The following is a 19,916-nucleotide window of genomic DNA, read 5'->3' as shown; positions in this document are numbered from 1 at the left end:
GCGTTTACATCATGGAAATAGGCCCTTCGGCCTAACTTGTCCATGTCGCCCAGTTTTTACTACACAAAGCCTGTCCAATTGCACACAATTGTTCATATTCCTCCATACCCATCTTCTCTATATAACTTTTTAAATGCTTTTTAAATCGCACAATTGTAGACGCCTCTATTACTGCCTCTGCCAGCTCGTTCCAGACACTCACCATCCTCTGTGTGAAACAATTGTTCCTCTGGACCGTTTTGTATCTCTCCCCTCTCATTTTAAACCTATGCCCTCTACTTTTGGATTCCACTACCTTTGGGATAATCTATCTGATCCATGACCCCCATTATTTTACGGCGGTCGTCAAGATCACCCCGAAGCTCCAAGAACAATATTCCAGTATAAACAACCGCTCCTTATAACTCAAACCATCAAATCCGGTAGCAGCATGGCAAACGTTTTCTGCCCTCTTTCTAGGTTAATAATATCATTTCTATATTAGGGTTACCAGAACTGTACACAGTAGCCCAAGTGTGTCCTGCCAAACGTGTTGTAGAACTTCAGTAAGACATCCCAACACGTGTGCTCAATTATCTGACCATGTATCTGTATAATAGAATAATGGGCAGACACAGCAATTAGGGAACAAAAAGCCTCGTTCAGTGTTGTGAATTTCCAATTATTCATCATGCTTGCACTGGTTCCAAAAATCAACAATGTCGCAGAATCTGTCTGACTGGAAAAAGATTCAGCAGAATATCTTCGTCAAGAGACCCACACCAAATCAAATCTTCACCCGATACCAATAGAAACAAAACAGAAACAGAATAAAGGAGGGTTGCAAAGAGAGAAAGAGGACGAGACCGTTTCACGCTAGAGTAGATTGCACACCACTCAGTTCCACCTGACTGCAGCAAGCACATTGTTTCTGTCTTCCAGGATTCATGCTGTTAGAAATACCTGAGGTCCAGTTTTCTCTGAGGTAGAAGTTATGTGATTCATTCCACCGTTAGAATTAAAAACAGGGGGCAGCACGTTGGCGCGGTGGTTAGCACTGCTGCCGGAAGGCGCCGAGTTCTCAGTTTCGATCCCGCCTCCGGGTCACCGTCCGTGTGGAGTTTGCGCATTCTTCCCGTTTTTGCGTGGGTTTCCCCCCACAACCCAATGATGTGCAGGGTAGGTAGATTGGCCGCGCTAAATTGCCCCTTATTTGGAAAAAAATGAAATGGCTAATCGACGTTTATTTTTTAAGAACGGAGAACAGTTCATCCCAGGCCCCAGAAATTCAAAGCACCATTGCATTAAAAATATCACTTTTACTGGATGTGAGAGTTGCTGGTTGGGACAGAATTTATTGTCCATCCCGAGTTGCCCTGAAGAAGGTGAGCTGCTTTCTTGACTTGTTGCAGACCGTGATTTTTGGGCACACCCAGCGTGCTTTTAGGGAGGAAGCTAAATGATTTTTCCCCGTTACCGTGAAGGAAGGTTTATCTGGTTCCAAGTGGGAGTGGTGAGTGATTTGGAGGGAAATTCCAGTTGGTGATTTTCCGAAGTAGTGGCTTGTCTAGTACTTGAAAATGACAGTAGTCGTAGTCTGGAAGGTGCTGTCTAAGGAATAATTGCCTGAGGAACTTTGTTGAGTTATTGCGGTGCATTTTGGGATGGCTGTGGCGGAGGGATTGAATGCTTGTGGCAGGAGGAGCAATCGAGCGCACTGCTTGGTCCTGGGTGCTTTCGAACACCCTGAGTGTTCTTGGAGACCTGGGAACAGCGTTTCACGTGGGAAAAAAACTGGATTAATCAATTCGCCTGCGTAAACTATCTTGTTCCGAAATTTCAAAAAATGTATTATAGATAATCGTTAATGCTCCTTTCCTCCATTTAGGTCGTGAGTAATTGACAAAGTGTGATGGGTCAGTTATTGTACAGAGCTGGAATCGAACTTGGCTTTCCGCAGTGTGAGATCAGAAAGTAAACACGTGGCACAAGCCTCTTTTAAAAACAATTAATGCAACCTCTGAACAAAATACACCTACTTCTAATTATAAATGTGCTGCTGCTTTTATTTATGCAACACATGTTTTGGAAATAATAAAAACGCCAGGCAGCACCCACGGTGATACAGGTTCGAATTTACAACTAGGTTGATGCTGTGAAGTAACCAGTGAGCTAAAGCTGACGCTGGCTTCAAGCCTGGACACATTGTATATGAAGGATTACCGTGCTCATTCTCGCCGTGGTGGGTAGCATTGAGGGAAACTCCAGTGTGGTGGTGCACATCATCTCACAGCCAGACGTGACCAAAAACTTAAAAGTGCGTGAAGTAACGACAGAGGACATTCATTCCGTTTAACCTCAGCGGCTCTTTAGATTAGCAGATCATTCAATCCCACTCGACCGACCTTTCCCCAGCGGCATGAAATTGATTGCTGTCGTTTCTCGCATTGAAATTTGTAAACCACTGTTGTATCTGCCTCCACCAACCTCAGAGGCTGTGCAGACCAGATAACTGAACTGTATCCCCGAACATTGAATTAATTGATGGAAAGATGGAACTTAAAAATCTTATCGCGCAGTTATAGTCATCTGCGAGTGCTGTGGCAACTGGAACTGTTAGTAAGTGACAACATAGTGAAACGACCCGGCCACTCACTCCTGCCCCAACATCCAGTTTTACAGTACGAAGTCTTACAACACCAGGTTAAAGTCCAACAGGTTTGTTTCGATGTCACTAGCTTTCGGAGCGCTGCTCCTTCCTCAGGTGAATGAAGAGGTATGTTCCAGAAACACATATATAGACAAATTCAAGATGCCAAACAATGCTTGGAATGCGACCATTAGCAGGTGATTTTATCTTTACAGATCCAGAGATGGGGTAACCCCAGGTTCAAGAGGTGTGAATTGTATCAAGCCAGGACAGTTGGTAGGATTTCGCAGGCCAGATGGTGGGGGATGAATGTAATGCGACAGGAATCCAAGGTCCTGCTTGAGGCCGCACTCATGTGTGCTGAACTTGGCTATACGTTTCTGCGCGGCGATTCTGCGTTGTCGCGCGTCCTGAAGGCCGCCTTGGAGAACGCTTACACGGAGATCAGAGGCTGAATGCCCTTGACTGCTGAAGTGTTCCCCGACTGGAAGGGAACATTCCTGCCTGGTGATTGGTGCGCGATATCTTTTCATTCGTTGTCGCAGCGTCTGCATGGTCTCGCCAATGTACCACGCTTCGGGACATCCTTTCCTGCAGCGTATGAGGTAGACAACGTTGGCCGAGTGGCACGAGTATGTACCGCGTACCTGGTGGGTGGTGTTCTCACGTGTAATCGTGGTATCCATGTCGATGATCTGGCACGTCTTGCAGAGATTGCCATGCCAGGGTTGTGTGGTGTCGTGGTCACTGTTCTGAAGACTGGGTAATTTGCTGCACACAATGGTTCGTTTGAGGTTGCGCGGTTGTTTGAAGGCAAGTAGTGGGGGTGTGTGGATGACCTTGGCAAGATGTTCATCATCATCAATGACGTGTTGAAGGCTGTGAAGAAGATGACGTAGTTTCTCCGCTCGGAAAGCTAGCGACATCGAAACAAACCTGTTGGACTTTAACCTGGTGTTGTAAGGCTTCGTACTGAAAGACTCACCCCAGTCCAACGCCGGCATCTCCACATCATAACATCCAGTTTGATCACAGCTGAGCTTCTGCCTCAATGTCATTTCCTGCCTGTTCCTCAGATCCATTAAATCACTCATGGACCATTGTCCATGAGAATGATAGAGGCAGACACCCATAGTAAAATTTCAAAATCACTTGGACGTAGAGATGGAGTGCTCGAAACTGCAGCGTTACAGAGCTGGAAGATGGGATGGGGTCACAGAGTGCGAGAGGTTTTCAGCATTGAAATAGGCCCGACGGCCCAACTTATCCATGCCGCCCATTCTTCTGCATTCTCCCCATAACCCCTGATCCCTTTGATAAGACACAATTGTAATCGCTTCTATTACTTCCTCTGGCAACTCTGTCCAGACACTCAGCGCACTATTTGTGAATAAATTACTCTCTGGACCCTTTTGTGTGTCTCCTCTAACTTTAAACCTATACTCACTTGTTTTACCCTCCCTTATCTTTGGGAAAATATTTTGACGATGTACATTACCTCTGCCCTATTAACTTGATAGACCTCGAGAATTTCACCCCTATGCCTCCTACACTCCAGGGGTAAATGTCCCAGCGTACCAAACGCACCTATAACTCAAACTATCAATTTACGGTAGCATCCTTGTAAAATGTTTCAGCACTGTTTCCAGTTGAATAATATCATCTCTATAATAGTGAGACCAGAACTGTACACAGTATTCCAAGTGTAGACTTACTTATGTCTTGTACACCTTCAGCAAGGCGTCCAAACTCCTATATGCAATGTTCTGACCATGTGTCTGTATAACAGTAATGATGGGCACAGACACAGTAATCATGGTGCAAATACCCTCCTTTCGTGTCATGTAGTGCCAATTATTCTTCATGTTGCAATGGTTCCACAAAGTAACAAAGTCGCAAAATATGTCTTACTGAACAGAAAATATGGTACAATATTCTGCTCAACATAAACCTTTTCCCGAAACCAAGAGATACAAAACAGAAACAGAACAAAGGAGAGTGTTAAAGAGAGAAAGGCGGAGAGAGTGTTTAAATCCATGATAGATTGCACAACACTCCGTTCCACCTTACTGCCGCAACCACATTGTTTCTGTTTTCCTGGATTCATGCTGTTAGAAATACCTTAGATCCAGGTTCCTCTGAAGCAGAAGTTATATGATGAACTCTACTGTAATAATGTAAATCTATTCATCCCATGTTCCAGAAATTCAAAGCAGCAATGCTATACAAAGTTCACTTTTACGGGATTTGCGAGTTTCTTGTTCGGGCAGCATTTAATTCCCATCCCGAATTGCCCTTCAGTAGGCGGCGGTGAGCTGCCTTGTTGATCCGCTGCTGTCAGTGAGGTGTGGGGACACCAACCTGCTTTTAGGGAGTTCTTATTCTTCAAGATGATAGTGGCCGTGCGATTTGTAGTTGATGTCTAAGGAACCTTGGTGCGTTACTGCAGTGCATTTTGGGATGGTAAACAGGGCTGCCACAGTGCGTTTGTGGTGCAGGGATTGAATGTTTCTGGAAGGGGGAGCAATAAGCGGAATACTTGGTCCAGGATGGTGTCGAACTACTTGAGTGCTTTTCGTGATATGTGGAACACTGTATCATGAACAAAACACAAAATAGATTGTTACATTTGCCTGAATAAATAATTGTTGTAGGCCAGGGTTATGAAACTCCAAACAATGTTATGATGTCCAACTGACCGACAAGCTTTATGTTGAATTTGGCTCGGATTAAGACAAGAGCCTCCCCTTCAGGTGTGATTCAACAGTCTTCCTATACACTTTAATCAACACAAGCTTTATTCTAAGACCTTAGTTAACATGTGTATATAACGAAACACAGCAAGCATTATTATCAATTGCAATCATAACGACACCAAATACCTACAGTAATCAATGTATAATACTTAATGAATTCCCCCTTAACTGTTCCAAATCCAAAGCTAAATCCCATGAACGAAAAACCACATTTCAAGGGCGTGGCCCAGCACTCTGCATTCTAACTTTGTTAGGACTGACTTTTCCTGAGAATTTAATTTCGTCCCACCAGCAGGTTTAAAACCATTCCGGAGAGAAAACTATATTTTTTTAATTTACCAAAGCAGGTAACTATAATCAATGTTTTTTTTTAACCGAGTCAGATTTTAATAGCGAAAATAGATAAACAGGCCAAAACACTTCTTTTCTCTGCCTGAGTCCACAACAATCAAAATTGAAAGCGAAAGTAATAACACCACACACCCACAGCTCAGCTTCACCCACAAAATGTCATCACTGAAGCCATGTGAAGAGACAAAAACCTTTCTTAAAGGTACACCCCCACGACATAATCTCGTATCTAAATTATAAAATCAGATAATCAATAAAGTAAATTTCGCTAATGCACTTTTCCTCCATTTAAGTTGTGAATAATTGACAAAGTGTGATAGAGAATATGGTGAACTGGTGCACGACAATAATCTTTCCCTCAATGTCAACAAAACGAAGGAGATTGTTATCGACTTCAGGAAGCGTGGTGGAGAACATGCCCCGGTCTACATCAATGGGAATTAAGTACAAAGGCTTCAATCTTTTAAGTGTCCAGATCACCAACATCCTGCCCTGCTCCCCACATGCCGATACTATAGTTAAGAAAGCTCACCAAAGACTCTACTTTCTCAGAAGACGAAGGACATTTGGCATGTCAGCTGCGACTCTCACCAACCTTTACAGATGCACCATAGAAAGCATTCTTTCTGGTTGTAGCACAGCTTTGTATGGATCCTGCTCTGCCCAAGACCGCAGGAAACTACAACATGTCGTGAAGGTAGCCCAATCCATCACGCAAACGAGTCTGCAATCCATTGACTCTATCTATAATTCCCGCTTCCTTGGAAAGGCAGCCAGCATAATTTAGGACCCCACGCACCGCGGACATACTCTCTTCCACCTTCTTCCGTCAGTAAAAATATACAGAAGTTTTAGGTCACGTACTAACCGACACAAGAACAGCTTCTTCCCTGCTGCCATCAGACTTTTAAATGGACCAACCTTGTATTTAGTTGATCTTTTCTCTACACCCGAGCTATAACTGTAACATTCCATTCTGCGGTCGCTCCTTCCTTCCCTGTGTGCTGTATGCGTTCTCTGTATAGCATGCAAGAAACCATGATAATGTGAGAATAATAACTCAAATCAAATCAAATCAAACAGATCAAGCAGAGCTGGAATAGAACTTGGGTTTCCTCAGTGAGAACCAGAAAGTAAACACGTGGCACCAGCCGCATTAAAAAATAATTGTAGTGCGACCTCTAAAAAATACACCTACATCTAATTTTGAAATCTGGGTCTGCTTTTAATCGGTGCAAAACATATGTTTTGGAAATATTAAAAACGTCAGGCAGCGCCCAAGGTGAGACAGGTTTGAACTTATAATTAAGTTAATGCTGTGAAGTAACCAGTGATCTCAAGCTGACGCTGGCTTCAGGCACGGATACAATGTATATAAAGCAGGCATTTTCGAAGTGGAGGTGGCAACACGGTGGGTCGCGGGAGGGTGTCGGGAGAGTCACGGGGGCCAGCGGTTCATCAGTACTCATGCGGCCCGGAGTGTTGGGACCTGAACCTGGGGTCAAAGTGCGATCGCGGATGGCGGCGGCTGAAGGCGCGGTGATCACTGATGATGAACAAGGCTATTATCTCGATCGTTTTGGCATCCCTAAACATTACTCAAGTGATCTGGAGAGAGTCTATATCCCTCATGGTCTCACCATGCACTGAACTGAACGGTTGGCAAGGGATATAATGAGAGCCTTTGGAATTCATCACATCGTCGCCCTCGAAGGATGGCTGAAAGTGTTTTGCTGACCATTAAAACTACATTAAAGCATTGAATCGATACTGTGACCAGTCAATCCCAATGACGGTTGACATCACCCGCTTGAAGAGTTACTGTAATGATCACTGAACAAGGGAGATATTCAGAGTTTACGAACTGAGGTCCGAATTCCACACTTTCCTCCTGGAGAAATTGTCCTCTCTGCTGATTTGATTGCTCATGAAATTTGGAGGCTAACTATCATCTTTTCAATTCTAAATGAACTGAACCTCAAATAGCAAGAGACGGATGGTGATTGCTTTCGGCACTGTGAAGGAATCGCTGCTTTAAAACCCATTGAAAGTTTGGCAATTGCGAGTGGTGGTGAGCCTTTCCTTTTTCCAGCAGGGTGCTGTAGTGCTTTCTTGGTTTTAGCGTCGACCAAGGGTGGACCAGGATATATGTTCTATATGTGCACACCTAATAATTTGAAGCTGTAAACCATCTCCACCACGGCTTCGTTGATGCAGAGAGGTGTGTATAAAATACTTCACTTCCTGAAGTCAATGACCAGCTCTTCAGTTTTGCTGACATTGAGGGTGAGATTATTGTCGTTAAACCACACCACTGTGTTCTCCATCTCCGTCCAGTATTCTGACTCATCGCTGTTCGAGATCCTACCCACGACAGTTGTATGGTCAGCAATCTTGTATGGCACTGTTTACACAGACTCTTTTTCCAGCAGGGTGCGGTTCACATAAACACTGTTTACAGTACGCACTGTTTGCATATACTATTTATAGCAGTGTACGGTTTACATAAACACTGTTTACTGTAGGGCACTGTTTACGTCGACTTTCCAGCAGTGTACGGTTTACATACACACTATTTACTGTAGTGCGCTGTTTACGTAGACTATGTTTACAACAATGTACGGTTCACATAAACACTGTTTACTGCAGGTCCGTTTCAGATAGACTCTGTTTACAGCAATGTCCGGTTGAAATATTGTTTACTGTAGGGTACTGTTTACATTGACTCTGTATACTTTAGGCACTGTTTACATAGACTGTTTAAAACAGTGTACGGTTTACATTAACACTGTTTACTGTAAGGCATTGTTTGCAGCAATGTACGGTTTACATTAACACTGTTTACAGCAGGGCACTGTTTACATAGACTCTGTTTCCAGTGTATACCTTTTATATAAACACTGTTTACTGTACTGCTATATTTACATAGACTCTGTTTACAGTAGTGTACGGTTTACATAAACAATGTTTACTGCAGGGCACTGTTTGCATAGACTATTTACAGCAGTGTACGGTTTCCATAAAGACTGTTAACAATCCACTGTTTACATAGCCTGTTTACACCAGTGCACAGTTTACGATAAGCCTTTTTACTGTACGGCTCTGTTCCATAGCCTCCGTTTGCAAAAATGGCCGGTTTAAGTATACTGTTCACTGCAGGACAATGTTTAAGTAGACTATGTTAACTGCAGGGCACATGCACAAAGATTGTTTGCAGTAGTGTACGGTTTACATAAACATTGGTAACTGTAGCGCATTGTTACGATGACTGCTTAGTGTAGGGCGCTGTTTACATAGTCACTGTTTACAGCAGTGTACGATTTACGGAAACACTGTTTACTGTAGGGCACTGTTTACATAGACTCTGTTTACAGAAGTGTATGGTTTACTTTCACCCTGTTTGCTGTAGGGCACTGTTTACATTGAATCTGTTACTGTAGGGCACAGTTTAAATTTTGTTTACTATAGTGCATTGTGTTTACAGCAGTGTACATTTTACATATGCACGGTTTACTGTAGGGCACTGTTTGCATAGACTCTGTTTACAGAAGTCTACAGTTTACGTAAACACTGCTTCCTGTAAGGCTCTATTTGCACAGACTCCGTTTACAGTAGTGTACAGTTTACGTAAACACTGCTTCCTGTAAGGCTCTGTTTACATTAGTGTACGGTTTGCTTTCACTCTGTTTCCTGCAGGGTTCTGTTTACGTAGACTCTGTTTACAGCAGTGTACAGTTTACATTTTCACTGTTTAATGTAGTCCACTGATTACACAGGCATTGTTTACAGCAGAGTACGATTTACAGAAACATTATTGACTGTAGGGCACTGATTACATAGACTAATTTTACAGCAGTGCACGGTTTACATTAACACTTTTTACTAGAGGGCAAAGTTTACAAAGGGTCTGTTTACATTAATGTAAGGATTATTTTCACTCTGTTTTCTGTATGGTGCTGTTTACTGGAGGGCACTTTTACATAGACTTTTTCCAGTAGTGTACGGTTTAATTTCTCTGTTTACTCTAAGGCACTGTTTTCACTGACTTTCCTTACAGCAGTGTACATTTTACATCCACACTGTTTGCTGTAGGACGCTGTTGACATAATGTGGAAATGCCGGCGTTGGACTGGGGTGAGCAGAGTAAGAAGACCAACAGCTTTGTTTCAAATCATTAGCTTTTGGAGCGCTGCTCAGTCCAGCACTGTACTTTTTACATAACAATTGTTTCCAGTAGGTCACTGATTACAAATACTCTGTTTACAGCAGTGTACGGATAACCTAAACGCTGTTTACCGCAGGGCTCTGTTTACCTTGACGCCGTTTACATCAGCGCACGGTTCACATCAGCACTGTTTGCTGTTGGCACTGTTTACATAGTCTGTTTACTGTAGGGCATTGCTTAAATACTGGTTACTGTTTGGGACTTTTTATATAGACTCTGCTTACTGTATAGCACTGTTTAAATACTGTTTACTGTAGGGCACAGTTTGCGTAGACCCTGTTTATAGCAGTTACGATTTACATAAACACTGTTTACTGTAGTGCACTGTTTACATAAACTCTGTTTATAGCAGCGTACGGTTTACATAAACACTGTTTACTGTAGGGCACTGTTTGCGTAGACCCCGGTTACAGCAGTGCACGGTGTATCTAAACAATGTTTTCTGGTGGGCATTGTTTACATAGACTCAGTTTACAACAGTATAGGGTTTACATAAACACTGCTTACTGTGTTGCACTGTTTACATAGACTCTTATTACAGCAGGGTACGGTTTTCAAAAACTCTTTACTGTCGGGCACTCTTCACATAGTAAGAATTCTTACAACACCAGGTTAAAGTCCCACTCTCTGACAGCAGTGAACGGTTTACATAGACACTGTTTACTGCAGGACACTGTTTACATTGACTCTGTTTTCCAGCAGAGTACGGTTTATGATGGCACTGTTTACTGTAGGGCGTTGTTTACATAGACACTGTTTGCAGTTGCGTCCGGTTTACATTCACTCCGTTTACAAGTGTACATTTTACATAAACACTGTTTACAGTAGGACACTGTTTAATATACTCTGTTTACAGCAGTGTACGGTTTACATTAAAACTATTCACTGAAGGGGACTGTTACATAGACTCTGTTTACAGCAGGCTACGGCTTATAGAAACACTTTTTACTGCAGGTAACTGTTTTCATGGACTCTGATTACAGCAGCTCATGGTCAACTTTCACTCTGTTTATTGTAGGGCACTGCTTACATGGACCATGTTTACCGTATTATACGGTTTACACAAACACTGTTTACTGGAGGGCACTGTTTACATAGACTCTATTTACAGTAGTGTACGGTTTACATAAAAACTATTTACTATTGGGCACTGTTACATATACTCTTTTTAGAGCATGGTATAGCTTACATAAACATTGTTTACTGTAGGGAATTGTTTACATGGACTCTGTTTACAGCAGTGCATGGATAACGTTCTCTCTGTTTACTCGCGGGCACTGTTTACATAAACCTGGATTACCTTATTGTACGGTTTACGTAACCACTGTTTACTGTAGGGCACTGTTTAAACAGATCCTGTTTCCAGAAGTATATATTTTAAATAAACTGTTTACTGTATAGCACCGTTTATACTGAATCTGTTTCCAGCAGGATACCGTTTACATAAACACTGTTTGCTGTAGTGCTATATTTACAAAGACTCTGTTTACAGTAGTGTATGATTTACTTTAACATTGTTTACTATAGAGCACTGTGTACATAGACACTGTTTACAGCAGTGTACGATTTACAGAAACACTGTTTACTGTGGGGCACTGATTACATAGACTCGGTTTACTGTAGGGCACAGTTTAAATTTTGTTTATTGTAGTACACTGTTTACATAGTCTCTGTTTACAGCAGTGTACATTTTACATAAGCACGGTTTACTGTACGGCACTGTTTACGCAGACTATTTTAACAGTCGTGTACTGTTTACGTAAACATTGCTTCCTGTAGGGCTCTGTTTACCCACACTCTGTTTATATTAGCGCACGGTTTACTTTCATTCTGTTTACTGCAGGGCATTGTTTACGTAGACTCTGGTTACAGCCGTGTACGGTGTATCTAAATGTATGGCATTCTTTACATAGACTCTGTTTACAACAGCAGAGGGTTTACACAAATACTGCCGACTGTAGTGCACTCTTTACACAGACTCTTATTACAGCACGTTACGGTTTACAAAAACTTTTTACTGTAGGGCACTGTTTACAAAGACTCCGCTTACTGCAGTGCACGGTTTTCACAGACACTGTTTACTGCAGGACACTGTTTACATAGACTCTGTTTACAGCAGAGTACGGTTTACATCGGCACTGTTTACTGTAAGGCGCTGTTTACTTACACGCTGTTTGCCGTGGTGTCCGGATTACATTAACAATGTTTACTGTAGGGCAGTGTTTAAATGTACTTTGTTGACAGCAGTATACGATTTAATAAACTATGTTTAATTTAGGGCACTGTTCACATAGTTTTTTTTACAGTGATGTACGGTTCACATAAATACTGATTATTGTAGGGCATTGTTTGCAGTCACTCTGTTTGCAGTAGTTTACATTAAACACTGTTTACATTTGGACAGAATTTGCATATACTCCGTTTACAGCAGTATACAGTTTACATGGACAATATTAACTGTAAGGCACTGTTTACTTAGACTCTGTTTACAGTAGTGCACAGTTTACATAAAAACTATATACTGAAGGGGACGGTTACATAGACTCTATTTACAGCAGGCTACGGCTTATATAAACACTTTTTACTGTAGGGAACTGTTTACATGGACTCTGCTTACAGCAGTGCATGGTAACATTTCACTCTGTTCACTGTTGGGCACTGTTTCCAGAGACTCTGTTTGCGGCAATGTAAGGTCACATAAACACTGTTTACTTAGCGTACTGTTTACATAGACTTTGTTTACAGCACTGTACTGTTTACATAAATACTGTTTGCTGTATGCGCTGTTTTCCGAGACTCTGTTTACAGCAGTGTACGGTTTTCATTAACCGTTTTCCTGATGGGCACTGTTCACATAGGATATATTTACCGTAGTGTTAATTTTTACTCTGTTTACTGTAGGGCTCGATTACGCCGAATCTGTTTACTGTAGGGCACTGCTTAAATACTGTTTATTGTAGGGCACTGTTTACATAGACCATGTTTACCGTATTGTACGGTTGACGTAGACACTGTTTACTGAGCAGCCACAAGTCGCGGTCCACATAGGTACCAACGACATATGTAGGAAAAGGGATAGGGATGCAAGGCAGGAATTAAGGGAGTTAGGGTGGAAACTGAGATCTAGGACAAACACAGTTATTATCTCTGGGATATTACCCGTGCCACGTGATAGCGAGACGAGGAATAGGGAGAGAGAGGAGTTGAACAAGTGGCTACAGGGATGGTGCAGGAGGGAGGGTTTAAGATTTCTGGATAATTGGGGATCATTCTGCGGTCGGTGGGACCTCTACAAACGGAATGGTCGACACCTGGACGAGAGGGGTACCAAAATCCTGGGGAGGGTTTGGGGGGGGGGGGGGGGGGGTGGGGATGTGCTAAAGCTCTTCGGGAGGGTTTAAATTAGTTCAACAGAGGCTTGGGAACCTGAATTGCAGCTCCACTATACAGGAGGTTGAGAGCAGTGAGGTCATGAGTAAGATTTCAAAGTTGCAGGAGTGTACCGGCAGGCAGAAAGGTGGTTTAAAGTGTGTCTTCTTCAATGCCAGGAACATCCGGAATAACGTGGGTGAACTTGCGGCACAGGTTGGTACCTGGGACTTCCATGTTGTGGCCATTTCGGAGACATGGATAGAGCAGGGACAAGAATGGTTATTGCAGGTGCCGGGGTTTAGATATTTCAGTAAGCTCAGGGAAGGTGGTAAAAGAGGGGGAGAGTGGCATTGTTAGTCAAGGACAGTATTACGGTGGCAGAAAGGATGTTTGATGAGGACTCGTCTACTGAGGTAGTATGGGCTCAGGTTAGAAAGAGGAAAGGAGAGGTAACCCTGTTAGGGGTTTCTATAGGCCTCCGAAAAGTTCCAGAGATGTAAAGTAAAGGATTGCAAATATGGTTCTGGATAGGAGCGAAAGCAACAGGGTAGTTGTTATGGAGGACTTTAACTTTCCAAATATTGACTAGAACCTCTATAGTTCGAGTACTATAGATGGTCTGTTTTTGTCCAATGTGTGCAGGAGGGTATCCTGACACAGTATGTCGGCCAACGAGAGGCGAGGTCATATTGGATTTGGTATTGGGTAATGAACCAGGACAGGTGTTAGATTTGGAGGTAGGTGAGCACTTTGGTGATAGTGACCACAATTCCATTGCGTTTACTTTAGTGATGGAAAGGGATAGGTATATACCACAGGGCAAGAGTTATATCTGGGGGAAAGGCAATTATGATGCGATGAGGCAAGACTTAGGATGCATCGGATGGAGAGGAAGACTGTAAGGGATGGGCACAATGGAAATATGGAGCTTGCTCAAGGAACAGCGACTGCGTGTCCTTAATACGTTTGTACCTGTCAGGCAGGGAGGAAGTGGTCGAGCAAGGGAACCGTGGTTTACTAAAGCAGTCGAAACACTTGTCAACAAGAAGAAGGAGGCTTATGTAAAGATGAGACATAAATGTTCAGTTAGGCCGCTCGAGAGTTACAAGTTAGCTAGGAAGGACCTAAAGAGAGAGCTAAGAAGAGCCAGGAGGGGGCATGAGAAGTCTTTTACAGGAAGAATCATGGATAACCCCAAAGCTTTCTATGGAACTGTCAGGAATAAACGAATGACTAGGGTAAGAGTAGGGCCAGTCAAGGACAAGTAGCGGGAAGTTGTGCTTGGAGTCTGAGGAGATAGGAGAGGTGCTAAATGAATATTTTTCGTCAGTTTCCACGCAGGAAAAAGACAATGTTGTCGAGAATACTGAGATTCAGGCCACTAGACTAGAAGGGCTTGAGGTTCATAGGGAGGAGGTGTTAGAAATTCTGGAAAGTGGGAAAATAGGTAAGTCCCCTGGGCCGGATGGGATTTATCCTAGGATTCTCTGGGAAGCTAGGGAGGAAATTGCTGAGCATTTGGCTGTGATCTTTAAGTCATTTTTGTCTGCAGGAATAGTATCAGAAGACTGGAGGTTAGCAAATGTTGTCCCCTTGTTCAAGACGGGGAGTAGAGACAACCCCGGTAACTATAGACCAGTGAGCGTTACTTCTGTTACGGGCAAAATCTTGGAAGATTTTATCAGAGATAGGATGTAAAATCATCTGGAAAGGAATTATTTGATCAGAGATAGTCAACACGGTTTTGTGAAGGGTAGGTCGTGCCTCACAAACCATATTGAGTTCTTTCAGAAGATGACTAAACAGGTTGATGAGGGTAAAACAGTTGATCTGGTGTATATGGATTTCAGTAAAGCGGTTGATAAGGTTCCCACGGTAGGCTCCTGCAGAAAATACGGAAGCATGGGATTCATGGTGATTTAGCAATTTGGATCAGAAATTGGCTAGCTGGAAGAGGCAAAGGGTGGTGGTTGAGTCCATTTACTAGTGGTGTACCACAAGGATCTGTTTTGGGGCCACTGCTGTTTTACATGTTTATAAATGACCTGGAGGAGGGCGTAGAAGGATGGGTGAGTAAATTTGCAGATGACACTAAAGTCGGTGGAGTTGTGGACAGTGCAGAAGGATGTTACAAGTTACAGAGGGACTTAGATAAGCTGCAGAACTGGGCTGAGAGGTGGCAAATGGAGTTTAATGCAGAAAAGGGTGAGGTGATTCATTTTGGAAGGAACAACTGGAAGACAGAGTACTGGGTTAATGGCAAGATTTTTGGCAGTATGGATGAGCAGAGAGATCTCGCTCTCCATGTACATAGATCCATGAAAGTTGCTACCCGGTTGAGAGGGTTTTTAAGAAGGCGTACGGTGTGTTAGCTTTTATTGGTAGTGCAATTGAGATTCGGAGCCATGAGGCAATGTTGCAGCTGTACAAAACTCTGGTGCGGCCGCATTTGGAGTATTGCGTGCAATTCTGGTCGCCGCATTATAGGAAGGATGTGGAAGCATTGGAAAGGGTACAGAGGAGATTTACCAGAGTGTTGCCTGGTATGGAGGGAAGATCTTTTGAGGAAAGGCGGAGGGACTTGAGACTGTTTTCGTTAGAGTGAAGAAGGTTAAGTGGTGACTTAATTGAGGCATACAAGATGATCAGAGGATTGGATAGGGTGGACAGTGAGAGCCTTTTTCCTCGGATAGTGGTGTCAAGCACGAGTGGACATACCTATAAATTGAGGGGAGATAGATGTAAGAGTAGGTTCTTTACTCAGAGAGTAGTAAGGGCGTGGAATGCCCTGCCAGCAACAGTAGTGGACTCGCCAACATTAAGGACATTCAAATGGTAATTGGATACACACATGGATGATAAGGGAATAGTGTAGATGAGCTTTAGAGTGGTTTCACAGGTCGGCGCAACATATAATTTTTTTTAGAATTTACAGTGCAGAAGGAGGCCATTCGGCCCATCGAGTCCGCACCGGCTCTTGGAAAGAGCACCTTACCCAAGGTCAACACATCCACCCTATCCCCATAACCGAGCAACCGCATCCAACACTAAGGGTAATTTTGGACACTAAGGGACAATCCACCTAACCTGCACATATTTGGACTGTGAGAGGAAACTGGTGCACCCGGAGGAAACCCACGCACACACGGGGGGGGGGGGGTTTGCAGACTCCACACAGACAGTGACACAAGCCGGAATCGAACCTGGGACCCTGGAGCTGTGAAGCAATTGTGCTATCCAGAATACTACCGTGCTGCCCCTGTGCTACCGTGCTGCGCCCAACATCGAGGGCCGAAGGGCCTGTACTGCGCTGTAATGTTCTATGTGCTATCGGTCTCTGTTTACCTAGACACTGTTTACAGTAGTGTACGGTTTAGTTTCACTTTGTTTACTGTCGGGCACTGTTTATAAAGACTCGGTTTACAGCAGCGTATATTTTAAATAAACACAGTTTACTGTCGGGCACCGTTTATATAGACACTGTTTCCAGCAGTGTACTGTTTACATCAATACTGTTTGCTGTAGCGCTATATTTACATAGACTCTGTTTACAGTCGTGTATGATTTACATGAACACTGTTTATTGTAGAGCACTATTTCCATAGACAGCGTTTACAGCAGTGTACGGTTTACATAAGCACTGTTTACTATAGGGCACTGTTTATATAGACTGTTTACTGTATTGTGCAGATTACTTTCACTCTGTTAACTGTAGGGCACTGTTTACATATACTGTGTTTACGGCAATGTACGGTTTACATAAACACTGTTTAGTTAGCGTACTCCTTACACAGACTTTGTTTATAGCAGTGTACATTTTGCATAAATACTTTTTACTGTAGGGCACTGTTCACATAGACACTGTTTACAGTAGTGTGCGGTTAACTTTCGCTCTGTTTACTGTAGGGCACGGTTTACATGGACTCTGTTTACAATAGTGTACGGTTTACTTTCACTCTGCTTACTGTAGAGCACTCTATTCATAGACTGTTTGCAGTAGTGGACTGTTTACTTTTCGTCTGTTTACTGTAGGACGCTCTTTACATTCACTCTGTTTACAGCAGTGCACGGCGTATCCAAATGCTGTTTACCGAAGGGCATTGTTGACATAGACTCTGTATACAACAGTTTACGGTTTCTATAAACACTGGTTACTGTAGTGCACTGTCTACACAGACACTTTATACTGCAGGTTACGGTTTTCAAAAACTGTTTACTGCAGGCAACTGTTTACATAGACTCTGCTTACACCACACCACGGTTTACATAGACACTGTTACGGCACTGGTTACATAGGCGGCAGAGTGCGGTTCACGTTAACACTGTTTACCGTAGGGCACTGTTTACATTGACTCTGTTTACAGTAGTGTACATTTTATAGAAACACTGTTTATAGTAGGACACTGTTTACACAGACTCTATTTACAGTAGTATACGGTTTGCATAAAAAACTATTTACGATTGGGCACTGCGACATAGACTCTATTTGGAGCAGGGTGTGGCTTACATAAACACTGTTTACTGTAGGGCACTGTTTACATAGACCAGGTTTACCGTATTGTACGGTTTACGTAACCACTGTTTACTGTTTGGGCACTGTTTACATAGACTCTGTTTACAGCAGTGTATATATTAAATAAACACTGTTTACTGTAGCACACTGTTTATCCAGAATCTGTTTCCAGCAGTATACCGTTTACATAAACACTGTTTACTGTAGTGCTATATTTACAAAGACTCTGTTTACAGTAGTGTATGGTTTACATTAACATTGTTTACTGTAGAGCGATGTGTAGCTAGACTTTGTTGGCAGTAGCGCACGGTTTACATCAATATTGTTTACAGTAGCGCACTGTTTACATAGACTGTTTAGCGTAGGACAATGTTTATATAGTCACTGTTTACAGCAGTGTGATTTACAGAAACACTGTTTACTGTAGTGCACTGCTTACATATACTCTGTTTACATTAGTGCACGGTTTACTTTCACTCTGTTAACCGTAGGGCGCTGTTTACATAGACTCGGTTTACTGTGTGGCACAGTTAGGATTCCGTTCACTGTAGTGCACTGTTTACATCGTCTCTGCTTCCAGCTCTGTACATTTCACATAAGCACTGTTTATTGTAGGGCACTGTTTCCAGACTCTGTTTAGAGTAGTGTACGGTTTACTTTCACTCTGTTTACTGTAGGGCCATGTTTACAAAGAATCTGTTTACAGCAGTGTACAGTTCACAGAAACACTGTTTACTGCAGGCCCAGTTCATATAGACTCCGTTTACAGCAATGTCCGGTTTAAATGCAATGATTACCGCAGGCTACATTTACGTACAGTACGAAGTCTTACAACACCAGGTTAAAGTCCAACAGGTTTGTTTCGATGTCACTAGCTTTCGGAGCGCTGCTCCTTCCTCAGGTGGATGAAGAGGTACATTTACGTACGCTGTTTACACTACTGTACAGTTTACAAAAACATTGTTTACAGTAGCACACTGTTTGCATCGACTCTGTTTGCAACAGTGTACGGTTTACATAAACATTGTTTGCTGTACGACACCGTTTTAGTCGATTATCTTTACGCGAGTGCATTAATTATATAGACTGTTTACAGTAGTCTATGGTTTGCATTAACACTGTTTATTGTAGGTCGCAGATAGCATAGACGTCGTTTACTGCAGGGTGTAATTAACATAGACTCTGTTTACTGTCGGGCACTCTTTTAATAGACTATGTAAACAGTGCCCTACAGGAATTAGTCTATTTACAGTGTTGTATGGTTTACATTAACACTGTTTAATGGAGGGAACTGGTTACATCGACTCTGTTTTCAGTAGGGTACGGTTTAAGTTAACACTGTTCACTGTACGACGCTGTTTACAGCAGTGCACGCTTTACATAAACACTTACTTTAGCGCACTGTTTACATAGTCACTATTTACAGCAGTGTACGATTTACAGAACCACTGTTTACTATAGGGCACTGTTTACATAGACTCTGGTTGCAGTAGTGTACGGTTTACTTTCACTCTCTTTACTGTAGGGCACTGTTTAACTATACTCATTTTACTGTCGAGCACAGTTTAAGTTCTGTTTACTGCAGTTCACTGTTTACGCAGACTCCGTTTACAGCAGTGTGCGGTGTACTTTCACTCTGTTTATTGTAGTTCACTGTTTACATAGTCTCTGTACACAGCAGTGTACATTTTATAGAAACACTGCTTACTGTAGGACACTGTTTACATAGAGTATGTTTACCGCAGTGCAAGATTTACATAACCACTGTTACTGTAGGGCAATGTTTACATTGTCACTGTTTAGTTGTGCTCGGTTTACATAAACACTGATTACTGTAGGCGCTGTTTACCAAGACTGGGTTTGCAGAAGTGTATGGTTTACATTAACATTGTTTCCTGTTTGCGCTGATTATCTAGACTCTGTTTACAGCAGTGTACGGTATACATTAACACCTTTTACTGGAGGGCACTGTTTCCATGGACACTGTTTACTGTAGGGCTGTTTAAATACATGTTTAGTATAGAGAACTGTTTACTTAGATTCCGTTTACAGCAGTGTACGGTTTCCATG

Source organism: Scyliorhinus torazame, chromosome 20 (assembly GCF_047496885.1).
Source record: "Scyliorhinus torazame isolate Kashiwa2021f chromosome 20, sScyTor2.1, whole genome shotgun sequence".
In the NCBI taxonomy this organism is placed as follows: domain Eukaryota; kingdom Metazoa; phylum Chordata; class Chondrichthyes; order Carcharhiniformes; family Scyliorhinidae; genus Scyliorhinus; species Scyliorhinus torazame.
The sequence above is the reverse complement of the archived record's forward strand: the minus strand, read 5'-3'. Positions refer to the sequence as shown.